This window comes from Homarus americanus, unplaced genomic scaffold (assembly GCF_018991925.1).
Source record: "Homarus americanus isolate GMGI-L3 unplaced genomic scaffold, GMGI_Hamer_2.0 scaffold57409, whole genome shotgun sequence".
NCBI lineage: Eukaryota > Metazoa > Arthropoda > Malacostraca > Decapoda > Nephropidae > Homarus > Homarus americanus.
Window position 1 is genome coordinate 19,671 of NW_024748879.1, and position 18,995 is coordinate 38,665.

The 18,995-nt window shown below is 40.9% G+C and overlaps 1 long non-coding RNA gene across 1 annotated transcript in view; it reads left to right on the forward strand.

The window, feature by feature from the left end:
* LOC121853219 overlaps positions 1–18,995 on the forward strand; it is a 48,065-nt gene that overhangs the window by 19,470 nt on the left and 9,600 nt on the right. The window contains exon 2 of the long non-coding RNA XR_006086281.1: positions 311–329. This is a non-coding gene — a long non-coding RNA (uncharacterized LOC121853219). The remainder of the gene's footprint in view (positions 1–310; positions 330–18,995) is intronic.

Here is an 18,995-nt window from a genome sequence, read left to right on the forward strand (position 1 = left end):
ACTACTGTACCGTACATACTAATGCAACTGGGAATTGCCTACCATTCATCAGCATAACCATAATTTTAGCCCTTTGTAGATAATGTTTATAATTATACTGTAAATTTGTAATATTGCTGCCATGTCATTCCCAGCATTTGACCATTTAAGAAAAAACAGTACAGTAGTGAAAATTTAAGAGTTAAAGTCTCCAAAAACTATGCTTTGTTTGATGGCTTCTTATCTAAAGGTGATCTGTACCCTTATTATTATCTTACCTTGACTGATAAACATCATACCATTTTATCAATGTGTGTGTTTTGCTTCTCAGATATCTGTGGGACAATCAGGTAAGGTCGTCGCTGTATTGTAAGTATCGGTAATGATGCAGATAAATAGTCTTTTATTTTTATTTTTATTTTTTAGAAAATGAGGGTAATACTTACTGTAACATTTCAGGCCTTTTCCAATGTTCAAAAATCTTTAGTTGATTTGCCTTGAGCAAGCTCATGTCCTTAAGTTTTAGTTTAACTGGCTGAGCTATTCTCATACCCCATAAATCTTGTGCTGTACAGATACTATTTTTCAACTTTTGACTCTCCCAAAAACCATCTACTGTCAACTTCTTGTGGATGTATTTTGAATAATTCACACGTAATTTTTTTTATGGCCCTAAAGCTACCCTCTGGCAGGACTTGCCTTATCTAGGCAGAACTTGTCTTCTTTAGGATCTATTTTTTGTTCTATAGTTGAAACAATGTCCTTTCTATATCAGAAAAAGATTGCTTAAAATAATAACTTCAGGTGAATCAATGGTTTTAACAAGTGTGGTAAAAATCAACCCCAATCCAGTTGTACAACAGAAAGTGAGCAACATATATGAGTACAGTCATCATTCATCATCAACATTTTATGGCCTTTTTCCACTCCTGTGTGGGTTAGCTGTGATTATATGATGGCAGCTCTCCATGCTGTGGGGTCTCGTGCAGTCTCTCTTGTCAGGTTCCTAACTCTAATGTCATGTCCTTGAACCTCTCCCCATGTTATTTTTGGCCTGCCCCTGGCTTTCCTTCCCCCTTCACATTTTGGCTCATATATCTCTTGACACAATTGATCTCATCCATTCTCTCCATATGCCCTAACCATCACAGCCTGCTTCTATGCAGAAATTTGCCAATATTCTTAATGCTTAGCTGCCCTCTTAGCTCTGGAGACTCGTGTCTTTCAATGTCACATTACACATCCACCTCATCATTCTCATTTCATCTCGCTCAAGTCTGCTTTCTGTATGTCTTCCTCTTTATCTGCCTGTTTCACTGTCAATACAGTGTTACACTTCTTTCACCAGCTGCATACATTCTTCTTTTCATGCAGAGGGAAGGTCCTCTTGCTATTAATAAAGGCAGCCACTTGACTTGCAACTGAGCTACTAGCTTCAGTACTCCTACCAGCACTGATCATGTCACCCAGGCAGCAGAACTCATTGACACATCCCAAGGATATATCCCCATGTTGAGTTTCTCGTGCCTTGCCGTGAGCATATGGTTACAGTACTTGCAGATACAGAACACTTAAAGACAGCGATACCCTGTAATCTGCCATCTACTCACTGCACCTCATGTGTATCCACCTTCAACACTTATTACACCTCTTGTGTACCCACCTTCAACATTCACTGCACATTATTGAGTTGCTGCCAACTTCTTTCTGACAAACATCACATGGCCACTTTCCACCACTGGTCCCTCACCCACACCACTAATCAACACTTGTTTTGGCCACAATAAGTCTCACCCTTGACTCTTTTCCATCCTTCCTTTTCTTTAATTTCTTCACTGCTTCTTCAATACTATCTGCTCTTAGCACTAAGTCATCAGCATACAACAACTTCCAGGGCAAACCAGTTCGAAAGTCCTGTGATATTGCCTCCAGCACCAAGATAAACAGAAGGTGGTTCAAGGCAGACTCCTGATGGACCCCTAGTTTCACTTCAAATTCCTCACTTTCCTCTACAATATTTACTCTCAAAGACATTTTTGAGCCCTCGTACAATGCCATAACCACTTGTACAAGGTACCCCTCCACTTCTAGCTTTCTCATTGCCCGCTTTACTAATTTACTTGATATCCTGTTGAAGGCCTTCTCTAAGTCTACAGATACACAGTAAAATTTTCTCTCCTTCCCTAAAGCTTTCTCTTGCAGATGCCTGACCATAAATATTACATCTGTAATTCCCCTACCTGGCTTAAATCCAAACTACATTTTATTTGTGCATACTATCTCCCTTATCAATTTCTCAATCACTCTTTCTTCAATTTTAATAACTTGTTCTAGCAGCTTCACTGGGACAAATTCCCTGCTATAGCATGTGACTCAAACAATAAACATATGTTTTTAAATATAAAACTTCCACTTTTTCTTGCTTGCAAACTGTCAACATGTTGCCCAGCTTTCCCACATTTATCATGGAATACAGTATATACTGTATCAGCATCTCGTAAAATGTGAGAAGGGTATTAGATAGTGTGACCTTACACAACATTGAATGTTTTTTCATATGCCATAAAACAAAGGTTTTAACTTAAAAATTATCTTTATGATTTAGAGGAAGAGTAAAGTGACTTGGAAATCCATCCTCCTCTCTTGATGGTTTCCATATCAACAGGAAGACTTTGAAGGCTTAAAATTTCAAAGACCCAAATTTATAGCTGGAAGGTGTGAGTTACATGATATGGTAAGGGACACCTTTCAAAGCACAGTTGGATTACTACAGATTCACCTGGTGAGTGAATGTTTAGGTAACCTTTCATTGATAGGTTAGGACAAAGTCTTGGACTCAGAATGCATAAAGCCCCCTGAATGAGATGTGCTCTGCCAGGGGATGTTCTGAGAGGGAATGGTATGAGAGACTCAACTACAGTGATATCCCTGTTAGCTGGAACAATTGGTGCAGAACACTCACAGGATGAGTGATTTCCAGCTAATCAGACGACTTTCTCGAACCCGGAAAAATTTCTTATCCCTGGAATCTTTTCTGGTTACTGGGAAAAGTTTCCGGGTGTCTAAACTAGACATCTTGCATGGATGGACACTCACCCACTTCTCCAGAATGTTTCTGGGTGCTGGGGATGTTTTCCTTGAGTCTAAACTACCTGAGTCCATAAATGCAGTTCTAATTAAGTTAGAAACTCCATTTCTTTACTATAATAATCCAGAATAGTTTATCTAAAAGTTTGGTTAAATAAATATATTTAAAAATAAAAAAATCTCTATGGGCATTAATGAAGCTGTGTGTTACAGCAAAGACTGTTACAGTATTGTCCACTCCCATTGAGCTGTGGGGGATTAGTGGGTCTTATGTAACTGACCTCACCTGATGCAATGTCAGGTGGAGGTAGGGTGTAGGATTAGTTGTGTCATATTACTGACCTTCTGATGGAATGTCAGGTCACCCTTTCTTGGCCGGGGGATTAGTGGGTCTCATGACCTGAAGATGTCTTGAATAAACACGAAAGCTAAAGTATTTTTAGGGAGATTGTGATAGTTAGTAGGCAGCTATCAAACAGGGAGGTACTACCGCCTGGGAAGATACTGGAAGCATAATGTGTTGTCTAACGGTAGACCCTGCTGCCATATGGCATCAAATATTGTGACCAAGTTTCAGGTTGCTGATCTGTCTTTCTGCCTCATTTACACACAATTGTAGGGTCTCAATTGTCTCTCTTACTATTGACAACACAACATATATAACCTTTATGACTTGATCTGTTCTATTCTTTTATTCTTCTATGTTATCAGTTAACAATAATATTAAAGCGGGGCCTTCTCGGATGAGTCCCACTGGTCGGAAAGGTTGTGGACCCCAGGGCCGACCTCATCATCATCATCAAGCTACTGGGGCCTCAACTGACTTTACAGCGGTTGCTGGAGGATCGGCTTTTTTCAGACTTCATTTTTCTAACATTCGTGGCCTGAGATCCAGTTTTCCTTCTGTGGAGCACCATCTATTAACCTCTTCCCCCGACCTCTTACTACTCTCCGAACTTCAACTGACCAAAGCAGCTTCACCCAAACCTTTCCAAGTCTCCAACCATAACCTTTATACTTCCTTCCGTTCTAAGGGAGGTGTATGCGCCTACTGCAACAAACGCACACCTATATTTCGACTCAAGGATCTTGAATCTTCCCTTTATGTTGTCATCTGGCTCAAAATATCTCTACCAACTATGACTATTTTTCTTTGTTTCCTATACTGTTCTCCCAACTCTACCAACTACTGTATTTAGAACTCTTTGAGTATCTCACTTCTTGCCATGAGTCGCTGCTATTGGTACACCCCAACACCGAGATCCTCTACCTAGGGGATTTCAATATACATCACAGAGAGTGGCTTGGCTCTGCAAAGGATGACCCAGGTGGAGTTGAGGCACTCTCTTTTTTCTTACTTGATAATCTGGAACAAATAATCAAACACCCTTCACTTGTTCCCGATCGACACGATCATCTTACTAACATTCTTGATCTTTGTTTTACATCTAAACCCTCACACTATTCATACTCAATTTCTGCCCCCCTTAGGGTCTTCTGATCACAATCTTATTTCTATTAAATCAAACTGGGCACGACCACCTCCCCTACCCCTCTCTAAGCGCCAACTATGCCACTATCGGAGGGCAAACTGGCATTTCTGCGAGAACTCTTCTCCGACTTTCCATGGGATGCCTCGGTATGTGCTGAGAGCATTGCTGGGGTTATACAGGGTGGTATGAGTGCATTTATCCCATCTTCTACCAAAATGTTCACTTTACAATCATGGTTTGATCGCTCATGTTCTCTTGCATGTAGGGAGAGAGATAGGGCATATCAAGTTATGAAACTATGTCCTTCTCCTATTACCCACTCCTCTTTAATTACTTCTAGGAATCGTTGTAAGGCTATTCTTCATAGGGCCAAGCGGAATTTTATAACAAGGAAGACCGCTGACCTGACTAACTCTTCCTCTAGTAAATCCTTCTGGTCCTTAACCAAAAACATCTGTAATAACTTCTGCACTCACTCTTCTCCTCACTTCCGACCTGATAACTCTATAGCCAATTCTCCCCCTGATAAAGCCAATCTCTTTGGCACCTTATTCTCCACCTTAGATGATTCCAACTGTATCCCCCTCCTACTGAACCTATGAACTTTCTTATAATCTCCGCTCGTAGGGTTGCTGGTATGTTATCCAAAATGGATGTGAGTAAGGAGCATGGACCAGACGGAATACCCCCTCGTGTTCTAAGGGAGTGTGCTGAAATTCTAGCCCCTGTGCTTGCTCACCTCTTATGCCTCTGCCTCAAAACCCAGACTTTTCCTTCTTCTTGGAAGCATGCCTCAGTTCAGCCCATCTTGAAGAAGGGTGACCATTCTAATCCCTCTCACTATCGCCCCATTGCCCTAACTTCATCCCTCTCTAAAATTTTTGAAACTATCTTGAACTCTTATTTTCTCCGTCACCAGTATGGCTTTTACCAGGCGAGATCTACTGGCAATCTGCTCTCCTACTGCACCCATTTGTGGTCATCCCCATTTAGGGATTATGGGGAAACTTTCTTCGTGGCCCTTGACATCTCCAAAGCATTTGACAGAGTATGGCACAAGGCTTTGCTTTCTAAATTTCCCTCTTATGGTATCTCTCCCCCACTTTGTTCTCTAATCTCTAGCTTCCTTGAGAACCGATCCATGGCAGTTATTGTCGAGGGAGTGATCTCTCACTCTTTATCTACCAATACTGGTGTCCCACAGGGTTCTGTTCTTTCACCTACTCTCTGCCTTCTTTTTATCAATGATTTATTTCACACTACATCTAATTCTATCCATTCTTTTGCTTATGATTCGACTCTTCACTCTTCTTCACATTTTCCCCTTCCCCCTAATTCTCAAACTAGATCTTTTTGTTCAATCCAGAATGCAACATCTAGCTTTATACCTATGTTAATGCCTAGCAATAACTCGCCAGGCCAACATATAGGCAATTAAAACGTCTAATACAGTGGTCCCTCGGTTAACGAACACAATTCGTTCCAGAAGGTCGTTCGTTAACCGAAAATTTCGTAAAAAAAAAAACATTGTTTCAATGGGATATTGGGTAATTGGTTCCAGCTCACAGAAAAGTATATACAAAGTAAAGCCAAAAATGCATAAAGTCAGACACTCCTAAAATTCCTCTAAATTGCCCTTAAATCATTATATATATTGTACATATGCACTTGAACTCTTAAATCACTACTGTAATGTGATACAGGTGATTAATTGTATCTCTTGTGCAAAATATATGACGTTTATATTCAAATTATTCCCTGTCTTGCAAGGATTTCAGCAATGCTTATTATATTACCCTAACTTTAGTCTGAGATATTATATAAAATAAACGCCTTAAAGCCTAAAGAAAACACAAATCTTTTGTCTGGGAAGGCAGGGAGGGAGGGAGCCAGCGAGCATGGGAAGAGGGGGAGAGCGGGAGGTGAGGTGACAGATAGTGTCTGGTGAAGTATAATTTGTTTATTTATTTGAGATTTTTGTTTTTAGCTCATAAAATTCATAGAAATTACCCGGCCAGAATATAATTTACATTGCTGGAATTGTTATAAGATAGTGATTAATTTGAATATAAACAACCAAAATTTCCATTAGACATACACATTTTAGATCTAATTTAAGAATTTTATTAGGGAGAGCAAAAATGTTATCTTTTGTGCAAAATATATGACATTTATATTCAAATTATTCCCTGTCTTGCAAGGATTTCAGCAATGCCAATTATATTCTCCTAACTTTAGTCTGAGGTATTATTTATTATTAAACCTGTAAACCTAGTCTTTTTCCCCAAATGTTTCTCAGGAAGGTGGGAGGTAGGGAGGGAGGGAGGGAAGGAGGGAGGGGGGGGGGTGACAGTGACATGTTTGACAGTTGGCACCTGTGGTGTGAAGTATTTAATTGTTAATTTATGTCCTTTAGATTGAGTTTTTGTTTTTTTGCTTATAAAATTTAATAGAAGTGATGGGTGAATTTAATTTGCATTGCTGGAATTCTTATAAGATAGTGATTAATTTGAATGTAAACATAGACGAGATCACTGAATTGGCTGAGTACCTCCTCAGCTTATCAGTTGATGTTCAAAACAAAATGTGGTTTTCGTAAGGATTTCGTTCATCAAATTTTTTTTCTTTAACCGAATTGAAGATTCTTATGGAAGGTAATTCGTTAACCGAAATTTCGTTAACCGAGGCGTTCGTTAACTGAGGGACCACTGTAATTACTTAGCACGTAATATTAGGAGGACACGTCGCTACCTGGCATTTAATTGCAATTCTCAAAACCCCCTCCCGCACCCTCCATCACACGCATTGCAACCGTCATATTCTTGCCTGGCGAATCAGCTGTGGATGCGCACGGGGTGGGCTCCACTGATTTGTGTTGTGATGGCTGAAATACTTAGTGCCACGAGGATTTTATATTGGGTATTTGAGCATCTTAGCACGGTGAGGGAATCGAGTGACTTGTTTTGTTTGTGTCTCTCAGATGTTGTATTTGGGGCTCGTCTTCTATTATGAAGATAGTAGATTGTTAGTGACTGATATCATCTGCTTTCAAGTCACTTAGTGAATGATGTTGTTTATCGCCCTTCTGGGCTCGTCTTCACTGAAAGAAAATCTATAGATATATATATATATATATATATATACAGTATATATACTGTATAAAAAAAATGTATTTGTCCCAATTATACACGTGCTAGTATGAGTACCATGATATATGTGGCCATCTCTCTCCCTTTTCTTATGTTCGTTCACAAAACTTTTCAGGCTTCCGCCCTGGGTTTTCTAATTACTCTCAGCATGCAGGCCAGAGTTATGTTTTCTCTTCTTAACTACTGTATTCTATTGATGTCCTCAGTAGTGGGTTTGGCCTTTCCAGGCAAACTTTAGCAAGGCTGCTAGTCTTAGTGATCCTTCCGGATGCTGACCTTCAGGTCTTACTAGCAATCTAGAGTTATGTTGGGATGGACCTTGTATCCTCAGTATGGGTTATATGAGAACCATTCAGGGTGGAATTCTCAACCCAATACACCTTGCTAGAGTAATGGTGAACGATGTTAGCCAATGGAGCGCTATGGTAGCAGCTCAGCACTGTCAACCCTCTCTGGTGACGATGCTCACTCCGGCATTTTCGCTCAAGCTAATTAATCGAAGCGATGATGTCTGTGCACCCTGATTGGCAACAAATAGAGAACTTGATGATCCCTCAAAATAAAAATGCTCTAAATGAAGTTAGTTTGATTAAGAAACAAAGTTCATTGAGCTGAGGGATAATTGAGATAAGAGAAGGGAGAGGTGTATGGTATAGTGAGTTAGTTGTTTATGATTGTCACACTGGTGACTTATATAACAATAAGAGATATTAATGAAATAACTTCCTAAAATATAAGAATTACGAGTCATATTGATTATGTTTGGGAGAAAATGTTATCTCCCTTGTATTATTATGATGATACAATGTGACTCATAGTGTTCCTCCTAGATTAGATGAGTGATGTGCAACTGGAGGATGAAGGACAGTTGTGTGGACTGCTGGGTGATGGAGGAGACCATGGAACAGTCCCTGGGGAACTAGTGTTGACTTATGAGCTACAAGGACTAGAAAGTTCAGCTCATACATTACATACAAGGATTGTCCATCAGTAGAGGATGTGAATTCAGTAGCACCTCTAGTAGTTTCACCCAAGACCCAAGGGGACCATACTACATGTAATTATCAAGGATGTAGAGCCACTTGGATTACTAAGTTAGATCTTCATTTGGCTTGCATAATTCATAGCAGCTGTGTCTCAGACAACCTGTTTTCACCATTGGATTGTGTAGTCTGTTGCGATCAAATTTTTTAAATTAATCAAGATGCAGGAGATTAGAGAGAATTATTGCAGATCCAACTTAAAAATAGATGGAACATAGCCTTGAAGAGTAAATTTCTAAATATAAAACACTGGAAAAGTCACAAGTTGGCAGAAAGTTTAGAATTATGGGTGATAGGTAAGAGACTTAATCCCCAATTGGACCAACCTGCTTCTCCTAAGAAAAGTAGGTTATTGGATATTCTAAATAATGAGGCAGGAGGAAGATTACAAGAACCTCTACCTAGTCATTCTGATTTTAGTGGATTCCAGGATCAGGAGGAGGAAGTTGCCTCTAGTCATAGTGTTCAGTTACTAGAGCAGGGAGAACCTGTTGAGACTGTCTTCATCCTGTTCCCATTTTGGCAACCACTTCCACCTGGGGCAAAGGTGTTTGTTAATATGAGTGGAAACAGGCTGCTGTCGACTGCCACACATGTGATGGATGACATTGAATGTAAGGATGATCCAAACAGGCCTTGGGTAACATTGGCAAGATCTAAGTTTTTGTTTTCAACCACATCCAAGTCTGTGGATTCCTTATTCAAGGTATTTTATGAAAATGTTTCTAAAATTCCTGATCTCTCGGCACTTACAAAGAGACAGGAAGGCCAAGCAACTGTGGGTGATCATTCATTGTTTCTAAAAGGTGATACTACACTTTCTTGGCCTGATATTTGCCCCAAAATGATCTCTGAATTAGATGAAGTCTGGGCTAATATATTGAACTTTCCCAGTATTTGTCGGCTCCAAAATATGCTGATATAAGTTATGAAATAAATCTTGAAACCAGTTGCTTCTGCACTGTTGCTTGAAGAATTCAAATTAAGGAAGTTGGTAGCGGATATTTGGTCTGCAATTATGATGTGTCAGTTATTAACTAAGTTTGTGCTGGACTTTGAGGACAGTTGAGAAGTAGACACATGTTTTGCTGCTGCTATACAAGGGATTCCATATCCCCTGTACAACTCATTTTTGGAAATGTTGTTGAAAGCCATAAAACCAAAAGCCCAGCTAAGGAAGCAAGCCACTAATAATGCTTCAAGTGGTAGTGCTTATTTATTGCTATGTTCGTCCCCTCTTTCTCCTGCTTTGTTTGATGAACAAACATTAGTTAAGTACAGATCAGCTGTTGAGCAAGCTATTAATATTACTGTTTCCAGGAGTCCTCAGACCTTTCGGAAATTGAAAAGAGGAAGGTATAACAGGGGAACAGGACCAGCTGCTAGGTTCAGCTATCAAACTAGAGGAAACTTTAGAGGAGGAAACAATTCCAAGACATAGTAGGGGTGGCCGTTTGTTGAGAAGTATAAGGAGACCTTATTCCACCACTTCAGCGACCACTCCCTTCCAATGAAGCCAGACAGATGGGTCGTCTAGGGGGTTGGGAAAACAGGTGGACTTCTTCCATATTGGCTTACAAGACAATCAAAGGGGGCCTCACGTGGACTTGGTTGAGGAGCCCTCCCCTAGTGTTACCAAAAATGGGTCAAAAACCAACCCCCTTACTCACAGACTTTGTAATTCAACTGTTAAACAGAGGTGTGATAGAACTGATGCAGTGAGAGAAATGTTTCATGTCTCACCTATTCCCAGTCCCTAAGAAAGGCAGCGACAAATTGAGGTGGATTTTAGATCTTTCCGTCCTGGACAAGTTCATTACCAAAACAAGTTTCAAGATGCTCACTTACAATCATGTGAGGCATCTACTTCCTCCCAATGCTTGGATCTTCACTCTCTCTCTTTTATAGGTATTTTAACGGGCAATGTTCGGTGGATTTGGCATTCTGTGTACCGCTGGCAGGCCGTGGGCTCGTAACACTTGTCTTGCCCGTAGTGCCCACAGTTTCTCTGTGGCTGTCGGTCACACTGGAATAACCCGTTATAGTACATCCTTCTTTCCTAACACGGCCACACTGTGGAAGGCTCTGCTTTCTATGTTTCCATACTCATACATTCTGTCTCAGTTTAAAAAGCTGATTTTCCGGCATCTTCGTGGTATAGATTAATATAATCTTTTTCTTTTCTTTTTTTAATTTCTTTTTACTCTTATTTTTTTGCCCCTCAGGCCCTGTTGTGGGTCGGTGACCTGAATGGTGGTGGGCTATATTCCCTTGTAAAAAAGAAAGAATGAAAAAAGGCTAAGTTGCATCCCTTCAGCATTATATTACATAACATTTTAAAGTATGGAGTGAGAAAGGTGTGGGTGATTAGAGAGATGGAGTGGAAATGAGTGTTGCCAAGTGCTCCTCAACAGCTCTTTATTTAACTCGCGACCACACAGTCACACACACACACACACAGATGTGTGATATACGATAAGACCTTCACTCCTTATGTCTGCTGTCTTAATTCCCTTGTTAGGGGTATGTGAGTGGTGTTGGGGTGTGTTATGTGTGGGGGGTGAGAGTGGTGTTGTGTGTGTTTTTGTTTTGTTGTTGTTGTTGTGAATTGAATTGAATTAAAGTGAATTGAAACAGTTTATTTACCCAGAAAAACACAAATACAGAGTGGATAATAATAACAGTATTAACATGGCTGAGTCATTTGAGAACCTGAGCTCTCTTTTAGGCACCTGATATACAGTCAGTCCTCGACTTACGACGGGGTTAGGAACCGACGACCAGGTCGTAAGTCGAAAATGCGAAAATAATACATAGAAAATCTAAAATGGGTGTGTCTTTTTCTTCTCAGCACCACGAGAACTCTCACTTTTACGCTTGCCAATCATTTTAAAGGGAATTACAAGCAAAAATTTTGTAAGTACACAGCGCGATCACTAACGTCAGGACTCGAAAATACATAATTTGAAAAATGTTTTATACGACTGCTGCGGTCGTATGTCCAGGTGGTCGTAAGTCGAGGAAGTATTATGTAACATTTAGTAACATCTGGGGTACAATAGCATGGTGGTAATAAGAATATCTCATAATGTTACCACGGTTATCACTTCAATACAGTATTTATTTATTATTATTATTTTTTTATTTATATTATAAGTACCGGTATATAAATAAATTACAGTGGAATTGAAAAATATAAATATAATGGGGGAGCAGTACAACATGGGTTGTACAGTATTAAGGTTGAACAAGAGGACAGAGCTGTCAGGATTATGTCTAGTTGGCAAATCTGTTTATTGCAATGGTAATTTCTTATCTATTTACATGATAATTTCCGATAAAATGGTTTTGATGGTACAATAAAAGCAGGTACTGTAAATATAGTAGGTGTTACAAGAAATATTAATACTTAGACAATAGATATATTTTAAGAGATGATTTAAAGGAAGGGAGCGTAGTCTTTGCTCGGATGGGTGGGGGTAAGTTGTTCCACACCTTCACACCGTGATATTTTATGGAGGTCTGGGACTGAGAGGAGAGCATGGGGGGTGGTTTTAGTAGCTCTGGGTGCCTTAAGTTGTATCTCTGATTATACTGAAATTGGAAATAATTATTGTCAAGCAAGTGATTGATAGATTTGTAAACAAAGAGGGCACAGCAGTAGGTGTTAATATCTTTGAATTTTAACATTTTCAATTTAGCAAATTTTTCGTGTGATCTGTTTTTTTCAAGTCGGTCATTGTCCATACAACTCTCTTTTACTGACTGCATTGCTTAAGGTTTTGTTTGAAGGTAGGGGCTTTTGAAGGTATGGTATCGGTGGTAGGTAACAGGTCTTGATAAGTTTCTTTCATTATGGTGGTGGGTGTGATGCATGGTCACCACTTTGTTTGTTAGTTTTGCTGTGGAATAGGCGTGGTTTCTCAGTTAAGTTTCTCATCAACAATAACTCCGAGATTTAATTATTTTGTTCGGGTGAGGACTGTTACCGTACTTACTAAGATTACACAGGGGTCTAGGTCTTGGAATTAGGTTTTCCTTAGAAAGATCGTTAGCCAGTGGGTTTCTCAAGGTTTAAGGTCAGTTTAGATGCGTATTACCCAGGTCCTGACTTTAGTCCATTCAGTGTTCATAGTTCTCATCGAGGCCGGAGGTCTGAGTTGCTGGCATAGAGATTGCTATCATCTGCAAATACCTAAGTTGTATTTTATGAGGTAGCCTGGAGTGGATAATGTGGTTTTATATACAACTAAAACAATACTGGACCAAAATTTAGACACTTGGAATGCATACAAGATTGTGAAGAGTCAGATTGGTGTTTATTAAGCAGACATACTGCATCCTGTTTAATTGAATGTAGAGGTAAACCAATTGTGGGACCGAGCCCTGGCGTAATATTCAAGCTTTGAAAGGTGGGTATGGTGGAGCAGTATGAAGGCTTTAGAGAGGTCCAAGAATATACGACTGTGAACTGACTGTCATCAAAAGGAATTTTGGAATGTCATTATAAGGATTAGCAGAGCACTCTCAGTCAAACCTTCAGCTCTAAATCCAAACTGGGAGTCTGTAAAGATGTTATTGGCATTGCAGAAGGAATTTAGTCTACTACATGCTAGCTTCTCAGTATCTTACTCCAAGGCTGGGAGGGCTGATATAGGTAATTCTTGAGACTTGTCCCCAAATTTTTATGTGCTGGGTGAACTTGTGTTCAGACTATCGAAGAGCCACCACTAGTGAAGGAGGAGTTACAAATGTGTAGGAGAGCAGAGTAGTAATAAGTGGGCGCACCTTGTGAGTACTTTCATGGTGTGTTTTGCCTGCTGCTGCATGTTTTGGACATTTTATGATGTGTGTTCCATCAGCTGTGACAGGGGGATAAGAACAGCTCATTTTGCTGTCTGTTTTGCAGGTAGGCTCTTGGTGATCAAGGATGCTCACTGCAAGATTTTTTGCCAACATTAATAAAATATTAGATTGAAGTGGTTGGCAATGAGGGAAGGGTTCGTTACAACTGAATCATTTATCATAAAGCTGGAGTGGGGGCGAAGGCTGGTGTTCCTGTTCTGAATAAATTTACTTGGCATTTCCGTTTTCTTACCATTGTCTGATGCTGACTGGAGCTTGTTTGTATAATAGCTACGTCAGCATTTCTAATTTCTTGAGTTACTCTCGGTTCTGATACTTCGGTAAGCATCACCGAAGTTATGGGTCTTTTTTGCAAATTTCCTTTGGAGTTTGTGTTTTTATTTATTATTGTGTTAAATTTTAAACACTTGATAAAGGGTTTTGGAAATGGATACGGTTTCACTCACTTAGTCTTGAGGAAGCATTTATCAAAGCAAGAGAGTGAAGATGCAAGAGAAGTTACAGCTGTTCCGTTAAGTTTGTCAGAGGCATAGACAAGATCCCAGGTTGGCATTCATTAGGTTGTTTTTAAAAAGGAGCATGTTGTGGGGTGCAGTAGTCTCTGTATGTGGGACTCTGCACTAGACCTCGGGTCTTGTGGCTGTTTATACGGCAAGCACAGAGTGATCTGAGATATTGTTACTTATTGTTCTGCAAGTTGTTAGGGTGTTTGTTTAGTCAGATATGAAATATCACAGTGGTAGAGGTGTGAGGATTACTCTAGAGGTAGGTTTTAGGTTATAGTGTTGAGAAGAAGGTTTTTGAGTTACAGGAGCAAGAAGGTCTAATGCTGAGGTATGGGTTTCTGATTTTAATAGATCAAGGTTGAAATATAGCCAATGTAACGTTTCCTCTCTTAACTTATGATAGTGATAAGCTCCGAAATTTACCAAGAAAATTTCTTACATTGAGTGTGGGGTCTTCTGTAGATTACTCCTACTAGGATGCTTCGTGTGTTGTTACATAATTCATGAAGCATATCCATGTACTCCTTCTGAGGCCTTTGTCATCTCTTTACAGGAAATGTATGCTGTGTGACCATCAACATATAGAGGCTGACACCACCACTGTGTTGTGGCGTGTTGACATGAGTATACTGTGCCGTAGGAAAGTTTACAGTATTTTCAATATCGATATTGAGTTTGGTCTCAGAACCCAATACAACAAATTTGTGGGCAATAGAAGATGTACACTGATCTAAGGTATCTAAGTAGAAGGGAATACTACTTTGATGTTATATGCATCAAAGAAGATAGGTATTAGGAGACTAGAACTAAACTTCGGGAGAGTCAGGAAAGTAAAAGTTACAGTTTGGGTTGGTGCTTAACCCAGTGAGTTTTGTACAAAGGCATCAGGGTCAATATGAGGGAGTACACAGTAATACCCGATTTGGCGGTCAATGGAACCCCTTGAATTAGCGTAAAGCGAAAACGCGTACAGTAAATGGAATAACAGAACATATGGGATTAGTGGAAATAGAGACTGGGGACTCAAACTCACTTTCGAACACAATTCCTATGTTGTAGTAAAAATGACATCTTAATTTTATGATGGTATGCACCACAATTAATAATTAAGAGAAATATCAATAATATTAGGTGTTTTAACACTTACATTAGTAGAAAAGATGGCTGGGCACACGGGCATGGGGCGTTGGTTCCGAGGCAGAGGGCAGATTATTGGCCCTCACCTGTATCACTTGTATCAATTGTATCACTATCCACCACAGAGGCTTGCAGGGCCTCTTTGTCAAACCCCTCAAAGTCCATATCCTCACTGTCACTGACTTGGGCCGGCTGTGGTGGGTGGCGGGTGAAGATAGTGGTGCCTTTCAGTTTACTGCGTTGATAAAACACTTTGTCACGGTCAGAGGGGGATGAGAATTTTTTTATGATGTCGCGGGGGCGGGAGGAGTTGGATTTCCCGACTCGTTGAACACAGTCAAACTTTACTTCAGAAAGTTGAAAATGGTCATTTAACAGGCGTGAAATTTTCTGGCTGGGTTGACTCCCAGTTCTTGTGGGCATCTTCGGCGACTCCGGCAATCCTGAAGTTGTTTCCGCCCTATGTCATCCACATAATCCACCCGGTCTGCTGTTGTCGTTAGTTCCATTTTGAGCTTGGAATTCTCCTCATTCAGCTGTTGAACTTGGGTCTTGAGTCGGTTCTCTTTAGCTTCAATGTTCAACTTGCTTATGAAGTCACTTATTTCCCCTTTGCGAGAATTCAAGCTTCTTTAATCTCACTTAGCTGGTCAGTGAGAGGCCGTCCAGCTTCTTCTAGCTTCCTGATGGTCTCCTTATTCATTTGTTGTATGGTGTCCTGTATGAGAGTCCATTGGACCTCCATCATCACATCAGTCAGCTGTAGTTTCGTGAAATTTGAATGTTTGATACTAGCCAACTTGAACATCTCCAGACTAGTGAGGGCTGAGTAGCTGGCAGTAGGGAGACAGTCAAGTTGTGTACTCAGCTGTGTGTGTGTGTGTGTGTGTGTGTGTGTGTGTGTGTGTGTGTGTGTGTGTGTGTGTGTGTGTGTGTGTGTGTGTGTGTGTGTGTGTGTGTGTGTGTGTGTGTGTGTGTGTGTGTGTGTGTGTGTGTGTGTGTGTGTGTGTGTGTGTGTGTGTGTGTGTGTGTGTGTGTGTGTGTGTGTGTGTGTGTGTGTGTGTGTGTGTGTGTGTGTGTGTGTGTGTGTGTGTGTGTGTGTGTGTGTGTGTGTGTGTGTGTGTGTGTGTGTGTGTGTGTGTGTGTGTGTGTGTGTGTGTGTGTGTGTGTGTGTGTGTGTGTGTGTGTGTGTGTGTGTGTGTGTGTGTGTGTGTGTGTGTGTGTGTGTGTGTGTGTGTGTGTGTGTGTGTGTGTGTGTGTGTGTGTGTGTGTGTGTGTGTGTGTGTGTGTGTGTGTGTGTGTGTGTGTGTGTGTGTGTGTGTGTGTGTGTGTGTGTGTGTGTGTGTGTGTGTGTGTGTGTGTGTGTGTGTGTGTGTGTGTGTGTGTGTGTGTGTGTGTGTGTGTGTGTGTGTGTGTGTGTGTGTGTGTGTGTGTGTGTGTGTGTGTGTGTGTGTGTGTGTGTGTGTGTGTGTGTGTGTGTGTGTGTGTGTGTGTGTGTGTGTGTGTGTGTGTGTGTGTGTGTGTGTGTGTGTGTGTGTGTGTGTGTGTGTGTGTGTGTGTGTGTGTGTGTGTGTGTGTGTGTGTGTGTGTGTGTGTGTGTGTGTGTGTAATAATATATGTATGTAGTGGGTTTATTGAAAAGTTCTGCAGCCGAAGGCTGAAAATATACATTGGGCATAAATGACTTATACATACATTGGTGGTTTAACAAAAGCCTTCATTAGAAGGTAAAGGAACATAGTGAACATACAGATTAATGTAGGTGTTGAACAGCAAACGTAGTGTAGTAACTCCCTCCCAGATGGTGTTAGGAGGGACCTCCGTAGTGTAGTAACTCCCTCACAGATAGCGTTATGAGGGGTATCGCGTGGAGTACTAGTTCCCTCACAGGTGGTGTTATGAATGGCTTGACGTGGTGTAGTAATTCCTCACAGATGGTGTTACGAGGGGCCTGATGATGTAGTAGTTCCCTCACAGATGGTGTTATGAGGGGCCTGATGGTGTAGTAATTCCCTCACAGATGGTGTTATGAGGGGCCTCACGTGGTGTAGTAATTCCCTCACAGATGGTGTTATGAGGGGCCTCACGTGGTGTAGTAATTCCCTCACAGATGGTGTTATGAGGGGCCTCACGTGGTGTAGTAATTCCCTCACAGATGGTGTTATGAGGGGCCTCACGTGGTGTAGTAATTCCCTCACAGATGGTGTTATGAGGGGCCTCACGTGGTGTAGTAACTCCTTCACATATGGTGTTATGAGGGGCCTCACGTGGTGTAGTAATTCCCTCACAGATGGTGTTATATGAGTGAGGTGTGGTTCCAGGCCTTCCTATCGTAGACGGATTAACACATCGCTGGTAGTTGGGTCTCACGGGCCGTTATCACTGGGTACCTGGGACCTCACTGTGTGAAAGGTCAACTTGGGTACCACTGTTACTGTTGAGTTGTTCTCACTGACTTAAGCACTGTTCACCACTGTTCACCTCTGTTTAACACTGGTTTCATTTCTTTCCTAAATGAAATAGTAACTTCTGGCGTGAACTTGTTGATATTCCGGTGGGGAGGAGGGTTCAGGGGAGGGAGTTGGTATGGGCCAACATAACAGTTGACCTGGCTGCTCCGAGAGGAGCGCCAGGTACGTCTTGACCCTTCGGTGGTCAAGGATGTGAGTGCGTGCGTGCGTGCGTTGTTGTTGTTGTTGTTGTTGTTTATGCCTGTGTGATGTTGTTGTTGTTGTTGTTTATGCGTCTGTGGTGTTGTTGTTGTTTGTGTGGGTGGTGGTGTTGTGTATGTGTGGGTAATGTTGGTGTGTGTAGCGCAGTGTGGGTAATTGGGCTGAGAGTTGGGGAGTCGAACCTTTGTGGGGGGGGGTGAGGGTAGCATGGTCAGTTCTCCCTTCCTCACACAAGCTTGGTTAATTGTGATAGGGAGATGAATTTGATACCATAATGATCCTTCATAAATTCTTTACGAGATGTTTCCAATACGATATCCTTAAATGAAATATTTTGATATATAATGGTGGGAATTCCGTTCTTTTACAAAAAAGAAAAGAAAAAAAAGAAATGTTGATACCGGAATCAATAAAATCAGTTCTAATTTTGTTAGATACACTAATTTTTATAAAAATAATCCTGAATAATTTATCTAAAAGTTTGGTTACCGTAGATAAATATACAGGGGTATACAGTTGTACCCCGCTTAACGCGGTCAATAAAACCCACAGGGTACCGTGTTAAGTGAAAACCGCGCTAAGTGAACAACAGAACATATGGGATTAATTCCAATAGAAACTGGCCTGACCCCCAAACTCCACTTTTTGACGACACATAACTATGTTGTAGTAAAAATTTTATCTTAACTTTATGATGGTATGAAAAAACAAGTAATATAGAAGAGGTTAGGTTAGGAAAAATAAAGGTTAACATAGGAAAAATAAAGGTTAGGTTAGGAAAAATAAAAGTTAGGTGGAACACTTACGTTAGTAGAAGAGATGGGTTGGCGTACGGGGATGGAGGCTAGTTCCGAGGCAGAGGGCAGGCTACTGGCCCTCAGGTGAGTCACCATCACTGTCACCCACACTTGTTATGGCCTCCCTGACAAATCCCTCAAAGTCATCTTCACTGTCTCTACCTCTGTTACTATCACTGGCTTGGCTGGCTGTGGTGGGTTGCGGGCGAAGAACTCGGTTATGCTTTTTTGACGGCTGGTGTTTATGTTGTCTTGGTACACCGTGA